This window comes from Myxocyprinus asiaticus, chromosome 10 (genome assembly GCF_019703515.2).
Source record: "Myxocyprinus asiaticus isolate MX2 ecotype Aquarium Trade chromosome 10, UBuf_Myxa_2, whole genome shotgun sequence".
In the NCBI taxonomy this organism is placed as follows: Eukaryota; Metazoa; Chordata; class Actinopteri; order Cypriniformes; family Catostomidae; genus Myxocyprinus; species Myxocyprinus asiaticus.
This window is the reverse complement of record NC_059353.1, coordinates 51,476,269-51,487,500: the sequence shown is the minus strand read 5'-3', so window position 1 is coordinate 51,487,500 and position 11,232 is coordinate 51,476,269. Positions and strand designations below refer to the sequence as shown.

Sequence of the window (11,232 nt, the reverse complement as noted above, 5' to 3'; positions counted from 1 at the left end):
CACAGGTACAGCCAAGGGTGTGTGCATTTGTTTATTAAAGATAAAATAGAAAGAAAGAAAGAAAGAAAGAGGCTAAATTATTCCATTCAGTCAGATCATATTGGCTGACATTCAGTTAAACTACATTAGTTATGCATTGGTGATCATGATGCATTTATTGCATGCTTGATTATGACTGTAATTAACCTGTGTGTGAGTGTGTGTGTGTGAAAAGCAGCCCTGTCGCTCAGGAGAGATGATGTGTGTGTCAGAATATTAAACACAAACCTTCAACACATCTGATATGCTTCTCTGTTGCTCTGCGTTATTTCAGTGCAGTCATTATAATGATCTAAATGCTTCAGTCAGGTCAATGTCAATGATATTATATTGTGCACCAATTAAACCAAAACAAAAACAATTTCACTCTCCAATAAACTGTCAGGTGAATCACACAAAAATCACATTTCAGTCTTCAAAGAAGAAGAAAAATTAAAAATTAATTTTTATAATGAAATCAAAGCCTGTTTTAGGATCAGTAATTTTTTTTTGCTCTGCAGCCATTTTTTTTTTTCCATGACAATTAAACACATTTACCCCCAAAATTATCTTGACCATAATGCAAAGTATTTTTAAATTCTGAATTAAATGTCAGCATGAAATTAAAGTTTGGTTACACTTTCTTTGAAGCCCTTATTTATAATGCATTACTAATGAGTAAGTCTTCTTATAAACATTCATAAGATATTATTAAGTGGTTATAAGACATTACAAGTCATGCTGGAAGTTATATACATTACACATGCACAAACACACAATAACACACATTCAATGCACATTTTGAGATATTATGAAAAACACTTGCTACAAGGTTAAAATAGATCAGAAACTCGAAATATTTAATGTTGATCACACATGTAAACACACTCAAGAATAAAATAAAAATAAAACTGATTCTATACTGAACTCTATTCAATAAACTTTAATGTTTGTGCATCTTATTTGGAGACTTATTTGATAAATAACTTCCATTATATAAGTTTGACTTGTAATGTTAATGTATGTTACATGTTTATGTTATGGCTGTTTATAAGAAGATATTGCTTTTGTACTTCTAATATGATCACATCATAAAGACTTTTAACTGTTTACATTATACAGCACTTATACTTTATTAATTTCTGCTGTATTAACAGTGGATGTTGCTTGTGTTATAATGCATTATACTCTAAAAGAGACATTATGAATGCAGTATAATACATTTATAATGCCTTTATAAATATGAGCTTCATATAAAGTGTTACCAAAAGTTTCTCTCATTTTATGTTCCTGTTTTTTGTGTGAATGATTTATCAATTCTTTCATCATAATGTACTAATAATAACTTGCTCCGCCTCTGAAACGACTTTATTTTTCAGCTAACGTCATCAAGTCCTCTTATCTTTCACATAGAAGCACCGTCCAATCAATTCCTGATGGATAAAATCAAGTTTCTCTCTACACGTGTTTATCATTGAATATCCTGTTTCATTTTGAAATTCATTACAATATGGAAGTAAAATGCAGCATTTCACGTAACCACAACATGAATCACAGACGTGACTTACAGGTTTCACATAACAAACATCATTACCAATATTCTGCCTGATGATTTATTTTTAGTGAAGAAAAAAACAAGATACATAAATAATGTGAGACAGACCTCAGTCAGCCTGTGGCATCATCCAGCAAAAATACACTGAGAAATATGTCGAGAATAATCGGATGACACACACACAGCGGCCTGAGGGTCACAGGAGTGACATTTACACACACTGAATGAGCCGGAAGTGACAGGACACTGTCACAATAATGAATGACACGACTTCTGATGAACCTTCAACATTAAAGAGACAGTTCACCCTAAAAAACATTTTGTGATTTACTCACTCTCACACATGTCCTTCTGAACCCGTATGACTTTCTTTATCCTCCTGAGACCTGAGCATGACTGCTGTGTGCATTTTCCATTCCCCTTTTTGTAACTAGTAGCACCTAATAAACATGCAATAAATAAATAAATAAATTCTAGAGCATACCATTTCCTAAAAATGGATGAAATTTAAAATTAAAGTTGTGAAATTTTAAATAATACCAAGCTATAGAAAGTCAAAGATTATTCATGTTTTTGAGACGTTACAGACATTATATCAGAAATTATCATAATTAATTCTGATTCAAAGTAATGTCCAGCATCATCCAATCACTGTCAGTCATGTTCAAATAAAATGATACATTATAAATTCTGAATCTATGTACTGATTATCATTGTCACATGTCTGTCAAACATGTTGAGTGATCCAAACATCATCTGCAGCCTGAAACTGAACTTTTGATCAGATTTTAGGAGTGAATGCACTTAACTGCATAGAGAGCTATAGGATGCTCCCTTGCTCCCTATTTAGTGAATGACTTAACCTCCAGTGTGCTGTCTGTCTGCACTGGTCTCAGAACAGTTTGAAATGCACCTTATTTTCATCTTAACTCCATATAAAGCCTCTGAAAGCAATGTCTCAATGTGATAATGCACAGTAAATATAGGATATTTTAACTGAAACTAAGCATATAGTCCACGTACGTGGTCATTGTGTTTATCAGCGTGTCGTTTCACAATAAATCACTCTAATGTAAAAAATGGCATATCGGATGAAACTAGAGACTCTAATCTTTTGACTCAAACAGTTTTTAATGTAAAAACATAATGAGGTTTCTTACCAGATGTAGTTTTGAAGCATTTCTCCCAAAGACAAACTCCGCTGTGGTCAGCGCCATGTTGTTTTGTCACATGACTCCGCACATCAAAGTTTAACCCTTTACTGACAGCACAGAGTCTCCTGAACTGAGATCAGTCAGTTTAAATGAATTTAAATTATGCATTGCGTAGAGCAAAGCAGACCACATATGTGTACACAGGGGTCGCACGAGGTTATTCCATAATACACAAAATGAGATGCTCTTGTTTATATTCCAAGCGCATTAAAAGCACGTTTAAAGTGTTTTTTTTTGTCCTTTTTGGAGCTTGACAGTAAAAATTACCATCTACTTTTATTGTATGAGAGCAGCTCAGACATTCTGCCCAACATCTGCTTTTGTGTTTCATGGAAGAAAGAAAAACTGGGTTTGGAATGACATGAGCGTAAATGATGAGTAACTGATGACAAATATATAAAGATACTCATATATACAGTAAAAATAAATATTTTATCAGTGAAAACAATCACATTTCTCCACTTCACATCACTCTACTGAGTTCTTGCTAAATGTAGCCAATTGTATGAATGAATAAATAATTGAAATGAAATAAATCAAACAATTAAGCCGTGTCAAGCAGTGTTTTGGGAGTCGAGTCCAGCGCACATCAGCATTCATTCACATCTAATGACATGGTAATTGCTCTTTTCTTGCCGTTTCATTGCATGCTATTGTTTGAAATTATGCAGGGAGACGGTAAATAATTGTGTCGAGGATTTTTAACGTGATCCACATTTTATAGCTCTTGTTATGTGAATGCGTTTGTGAGATGTTTCCAAAACAGATGCTTTTATGTGCAGAGATTATTTTGTTATATGTCAGCAGTATCTCGCTTTATAAACTTGCTCAAGTGTTCCAGCTTCAACAGTCTCACAAATAAATAATGAAAATAATAAAGCGTTTGCACTGGTGTGTTGTGTTTAGTATCACAGATCAAGACATATAATACTTCACTTTATAGCAACGTTTATGACAAGCCCAACTGACATTTGCAGGATATGAATATATTTGTTTATAGATATCAACAAATCAATTATCACCAGTTAAAATGCTCATTCTTGATATCAGCAAATATATTTCAACATGTTAGATTTAGTATTTCAAATATCAAAACATTGGAGAGTTATTCAAGCTTTCTTACTAGTTACAATATCATTACTGATATCAAAAATGAGCATTTTTACTAATTGTAATTCAATTGTTGATATCAGGAATGGACATTTGCACTAGTAATAATGCAATTATTAATGTAAAAAATGCTCATTTTGTAAGTAGTAAGAAATTAATTATTGATATCGGTTCATTGTGATATCATTGTGAAATTCTGCTAAAATTGCATTTTTGATAATTGCATGTTCAACATTTTTTTTGCTAGTGGAAACCTGATTACTGATATAAAAAATGAGCATTTTCACTAATCGCAAATCCATTCCTGATATGAAGAAATAGCATTCTTACTCGTTTAAATTGTATTTTTGATATCTATAATTCACATCCTGCTCATGATTAAAAGTCATTTCGGATTTTCATAAACGTCATGTTTCTTTAAGAACTGTATCTTCTGCTCAATGTTCCAAACATGTTTCTTTTTTTTATTATTGCCAATGTTTATATGGAATATCCAGACAGAATATTGAGGCTTCACTTTTTAATCGCAGAGAAAAAACAAATATAAAGTGTTGGTATATTTACCAGTTATTGCATGTGAATTGGCTCAGATAAACATGTTTAGTGCCTGCAGTCTTATTAAGCAACATGCTTAAATGATTTCTGAACAACATTGAAATATTTCATAATCACAGTAACAACAGAAATGGGTTTATTACAACTCCAATTCCAAAAAAGTTGGGACAGTATGAAAAATGCTAATAAAAACCAAAATGTGTGATTTGTAAATTATATTCCCCCTTTGCTCTATTGAAAGCACTACAACTACACATTATATGATGTTTTACCTTGTAAATTTTATTGTTTTTTTAATGTACAGTAATTTCAAATCAGATGATTGCAACACACTCCAAATAAGTTGGGACAGTCGAGTGTTTATCACTGTGAAACATCACCATTTCTTCTAATAACACTTATTAAGCATTTGGGCACTGAAGACACAAGTTTGTTAAGTTTAGAAAGTGGAATTTTCCCCATTCATCCATTATGTAGGTCTTTAGCTGCACAATTGTACGGGGTCTTCATTGCCGTATTGTGCGCTTCATTATGCACCACACATTCTCAACTGGAGATGGTCAGGACTGCGGGCAGGTCAATCTAGCATCCACACTCTCTGCTTATTTGACCAGTATGTGGTTTGAAGTTGTCCTGCTGAAAATGCGGGACGTCCCTGGAAAAGACGCTGCTGGATAGCAGTATATGTTGCTCCAAAATGTGTATATATCTGTCTGCATTAATGGTGCCCTCACAGATGTGTGAGTTACCCATGCCATGGGCACTGACACACCCCTGACCCATACAGACACTGGCTTTTGGACCTGATGCTAATAACAGCTTGGATGGTCCTTTTCCTCTCTGTTTTTCAAAAACTATTTAAAATGTGGACTCTTCAGACCAAAGAACACAGTTCCACTGTTCTACTTTCCATCTAAGATGAGACCGAGCCCAGAGAAGTCGGCAGCGCTTCTGGACAGTGTTGATGTATGGCTTCTCCTTTACATAGTAAAGTCTTTAACATCTCCTGTTTCACATTGCCTTGTTATTTTAACTCGTCAAATTGTTATTAGTCTTAAATTACCCCTGTCTCAACTTTTTTGGAGTGTATTGCAATCATCTGATTTAAACTTACTGTACATTTTCAAAAATACAATTAAATTCACAAGGTAAAACATCATATAATGTGTAGTTGTAGTGCTTTCAATAGAGCAAAGGGTGAATATAATTTACAAATAATTCCTTTTTGTTTTTATTAGCATTTTTCATACTGTCCCAACAAGAAAAATATGTAAATCTCATACTTGTTATAGCTTTGGTAAAATATATCACTATGTTGAAGTTTCACATATGAATTCATAAAACAAGTGATTCCAAAAAAATATCAGTAACACGTTACAATAAAATTATATTTATTAAGATTTATTAGTATCATGTACTAACAATGAGCAATATTTTTAACAGCATTAATCTTGGTTAATGTTAATCTACTGTATAATAATACAATTGTTCATTGTTTGTTAGATCATAATGCATTAAATAATGTTACCATGTACAACTTTTAATGTTAAACATTTATTAGAATGTTTCAAATGACATTTTCAAGATTAATAAGTGCTGTAAAAGTGTTGTTCATTGTTTGTTCATGTTAACTAATGTACAACCTTATTGTAAAGTTTTACCGTAATATTTGATGCTTTAACACTTAACAGTTATTTCAAACACTGTGCAATTCATTTGCAGAAAATTGGGAAAGTAAAAACTATAATCGCTTGGCAATTTCTGCCTAAGCTCACAAATTAATAACCGTAAAATCATACTTTTAAGTATAAACAAAGCATACAAAATCGAACAAAAATACGTACAGGTCACATTTCAGCTCAAAATAATAATAATAATAAAAAAAAAAAATGATGAAGCCAATTATTTAACAAAGATTTTTTGCATTGTGACACTATTTTCATGACAATCAATACTTTACAAATCATACTTTGTTCTCACATCACTGTAATGATGTTTTCTGCATTACAGTAATGAGCATTTGTTTCATAATATTCCCCTGTAGTGTCACATTTTCTGTCACCTGCATTTAACATGGTAATACATGACCTGCTAAAGTGCATGTCAACACACCACGAGTCATAGAAGCATTCAGCAAATCTCTGTTTTACAGTACAAGAAGCTTTAATTTAAGAGCTTCAGAAATGTTACAAAAATTCAATGCCTCATATTTTTCTCAGTCCCAAACGGATTCATCAATTCATCCTCTACAGAGGCAAGAAAAAGTATGTGAACCCCTTGGAATGAGCTGGTTTTCTGCATTAATTGGTCATACAATGTGATCTCATCTTCATCAAAGACTCATGAACAGAGATGTTAACCAGTTCCAATGATTCCTTCAAGTCTTTATCTGTCACTCTAGGGTTCTTTTTTACCTCACTGAGCATTCTGCGGTGCCCTTTGAGTCATCTTGACTGGACGGCCACTTCTAGTGAGAGTACCTATAGTACTAAATCATCTCCATTTATAGACAGTTTGTCTAACTGTGGACAGAATTCTTGATCATTGTTCTTCTGAGATCTCATGGTCCACGTTAGCAGATGCTTCTTGTGAATGACAAACTCAAAATGTTTGAGTGTTTTTTATAAGTCAGAGTAGCTCTAACCCACACCTACAGTCTCGTTTCATTAACTGGATGCCAGGTTTGCCAACTCCTGACTCTAATTAGCTTTTGTTGACATCATTAGCCTAGGGGTTCACATACTTTTTCCAACCTACACTGTGAATGTTTGAATGATGTATTCAGCTATGTACAAGAACAATACAATAATTAGTGTGTTATTAGTTAAAACAGATTGTGTTTATTCATTATTGTAACTTAGATGAAGATTAAACCAGATTTTAAGACAAATTTATACAAAAATGCAGGTAATTCCAAAGGGTTCACATACTTTTTCTTGCCACTGTATATACTATGAACAACTGACAAACACCACAGACTTTAATCAATATGAAGATCAGGCGAAAACTACACCATGAGACGAACGTGACTGTGTAAGTACAGAATATTTGATACACAAACATCACAGAAAAGACCTGAATCAACACAGTTTATGCTTAAAGAGATAGTTGAAAATGAAAATAAAAATTGTGTCATTAATTACGCAGCCTTTTGTTGTTTCAAATTGACATGACAGAATTTTCTTTTTCAGCTGAACTATCCCTTTAAGGCTTGAAATATAATCACATATCCTGCGACATTGAAAATGTAAATTGCCTTTGACTCCACTGAAAATCATGAATATAATTTACATATAATATAAATAATTGTCGTTTAACGTGTGCCAAGATTGTACGAGCCACGTTAAATCAACTTTGCATTTCAGAGTCAGTGCATTTTCATTTTACGTTTTGAAGTTTTTGAATTAAATGTAGTTTGTACAGACATCAGGAATTGTTTGAGCAGCACATGTGGAATTCTCCTCAGGATTCGGATTTAGGGATCGAGCCACAGCAAAAGAGGAGGGAATTATCATCAGTATTGCTGCTACAATAAATCCATCTCAATGAACATCGATACTTTATATTCTTTAATATCATCTAATAAAAAAAACAAGATGTCATTATGTGTTGCTATAGCTTACTGAACCGATTATTATAATATGATAAATCTGGGGGGGCCTGGGTAGATCAGTGGTAAAAGATACTGACTTCCACCCCTGGAGTTCGCTAGTTCGCAAGTTCGAATCCAGGGCGTGCTGAGTGACTCCAGCCAGGTCTCCTAAGCAACCAAACTGGCCCGGTTGCTAGGGTGGGTAGAGTCACATGGGGTAACCTCCTCATGGTTGCTATAATGTGGTTCGTTCTCAGTGGGGCGTGTGGTGAGTTGAGCGTGGTTGCTGCAGTGGATGGCATGAAGCCTCCACATGCGCTATGTCTCCGTGGCAACGTGCTCAAGAAGCCACATGATAAGATACACGGGTTGACGGTCTCAGATGCAGAGGCAACTGAGATTCATCCTCCACTACCCGGATTGAGGCAAATCACTACGTGACCACAAGCGCATTGGGAATTGGGCATTCCAAATTGGGGGAAAAAAAAAACAAAACAAAAAAACAGATAAATCCGACTATAAATTCTGATTGGATGTGAAAGTGAAAGTGGATATTTAATGGTAAAAAATACTTAAATATTGATCTGTTTCTCACCCACATCTATCATATTACTTCTGAAGACATGGATTAAACCACTGGAGTCTTACGGATTACTTTTATACTGCCTTTATGTGCTTTTTGGAGCTTTAAAGTTCCAAATAGAACTTTTTTCTTTCTATCTGTGTCCTGTGCAACAGTATCACGACAACATGATAGCAAAATCGTGAGATATTGTACGACTTGACTCATACAAAATTTTCCTAGAGACCAACCGATCATTAATCATTCACTTGTCTTTTATCCAACACTTTATTTTAAGAAAGGAAACGTCTGCAAACTAATTTGGTTACTCGTTCCATATTTATTTATTTTTACGCTTCCCTTGTCTTGTTCCAAACCCCGATGTTTTCTTTCTTCCGTGGTACACAAAAGTTAAAATCATAAAAATTTGTTAACTTCCTTTTCTCAAGTAAAAGTTGCAAATTCTATATGAGCCAACTCATTACTCATCACTCATTTTTACAACTTTTCATGACATCATGTTGGTCCTGTCATGATCGGAAACCAAATCTTTGTTTAAAGCTTCTTGTCAACAGGATAAATTACTACACGAGCAGTTACAACGCAACAGATGAGAACTTAAACAACGGTTGTGACATTTACAGACAAACATCAAAAGCACAGTGACATCACAGAGATGACAACATGCCCATGTAATGGACTGACGCGACTTGTTAACACAGTGCATGTCTATGTTTTAGAGGCAAGAAGCGTTTTTTCCAACAGTAACACAAATGTGAATGCACTCACAGTGTATGAAGAAAGTTCACAGTAATCCATCCAACAGCCCTTCTGAAGAACAAATCTCATAGATGCTTCTTGACAACTATTTTGAGATTCCATGGTTGTATGACAGCCAATCACAGCTCTTCGGTAGATTGTCAATATAAATATGGCATCAACTCTGGGAAGAAGAAATCAACAGAATTGAGTGTTCATTCGTTTTCAAGTCCAGCTGATGTTGTCTCGTGGAACATTAAACACACAGTGAGTTTTTGAGGCCCAGAAGATGGCAGGTTTTTCTCCAGAGTTGGGACTGAAGTTCTTCATCGTAAGACGTTGATGATGATAAAACACGTTTGCCTTCATACAGGTAACATCCACCAACTCTCTGCCGATCAGTCAAGACTGCAGCAAAGATGACACTTGCCGCACCTTCAGCTGGAGTCTGTACAGAAACAATGACGAATTATACTGGAGTTTTGTTGATTTTAATCAAATCTTAAAATCTGTGGCAACAAAACTTATATATAGCATTTAAATGATAGTTCACCCAAAAATGAAAATTCAGTCATTGTTTACTCACCCCTGTGTTGTTATTACACTATATGACTTTCTTTCTTTTTCTGAACACAAAGGGAGAAATTGTGAATAAATGTTGTGCTCAGTGATGTCATACAATGGTAGTTTATGGTGACCACCTCTTCAAGCTTCAAAAGAACACAAAAGTATAATTCAGAAGTCTAATAAATTATTCCATGAGACTCATGATTGTTATGAAAGCATATGATAAGATTTGATGAGAAACAAACTGAAATCTAATGTATTATTTAGTGAAAATGTTCACTGACCGTTGATCTCCTGTGTGTGTTCATGATACGGCACGAGAGCAACAGTTCATGCAGCCCCCTCGCAACATTGGGGCGTTCAAGTGAAAATTTATTTTTTTTATCTAAAAACAGGTCCTCCACAGTGATAGTGACAACAGAACACAACACAGCTGCACACAAAACAGAGAACAGAACTTACTAAACATGTCTGAAGAGTTTATAGTCGAACAATTGATGCATTTCTATGCCCAGCCTTATTTTTTACATTTTTGGAACCGTGCCAGTTCACAGTGGACGCAGTTACCCGCGCAATGCCGAAAATAGAAAACAAGCGATCGATAGAATGTACCGTCACTCGCCACTGCTGGTTAGGACAAAAACTCTGATTACCATAGAAAATATACCTTATATCGAGTGTTGTTTGCCGTCAGGTTAGGACACGGTGTGACTGTGGTGTCCTGTAGCCTCCTCTATGTTTCTGATTGATTTGTGAGTACACAAAAATAAGGCTGGGCATAGAAATGCATAAATTCTTGGACTACAAACTCTTCAGACATGTTTAGTAAGTTCTGTTCTCTGTTTTGGGTGCAGCTGTGTTTTGTTCTGTTGTGACTATTGCTTTTTAGTTAGAAGTTAGAAGTTAGAAGTTTTCGCTTGAACGAAATGACATTTTTAAAATTTTCAATAAAATGACAGACTCCTTTGTCTTGCTATGGTTATGTATTGTAAATACACACAATTAAATCATATTTTCACACTTCTTGCATCATTTGGCAAAATTACAGCTTGATTGGAAATTAAACTTTATTTCTTTTCTTCAGACATAATTTGTCATATTACATCTCATTGTACACTTGGTTAACAAATACACTAACCATAGTGATTATAGTTTTAAACATTAGACTGGTTTAAGTCCTATCTCTCAGGTAAGTCCTTCAAGGTAGCCTGGAGAGGTGAGGTGTCCAAGTCACATCAGCTACTTGCTGGGGTACCTCAGGGTTCAGTGCTTGGGCCACTTCTCTTCTCTATATACACAA

General features: G+C 34.5%; 1 protein-coding gene and 1 pseudogene across 1 annotated transcript in view; both read right to left on the bottom strand.

Annotated features, from left to right (window-relative positions):
• The window catches only part of LOC127446978 (neuroligin-4, X-linked-like), a 760,753-nt gene that overhangs the window by 435,121 nt on the left and 314,400 nt on the right, over positions 1-11,232 (bottom strand). The window lies entirely within an intron of this gene.
• LOC127447005 (dehydrogenase/reductase SDR family member on chromosome X-like) overlaps positions 5,641-11,232 on the bottom strand; it is a 74,925-nt pseudogene continuing 69,333 nt past the window's right edge.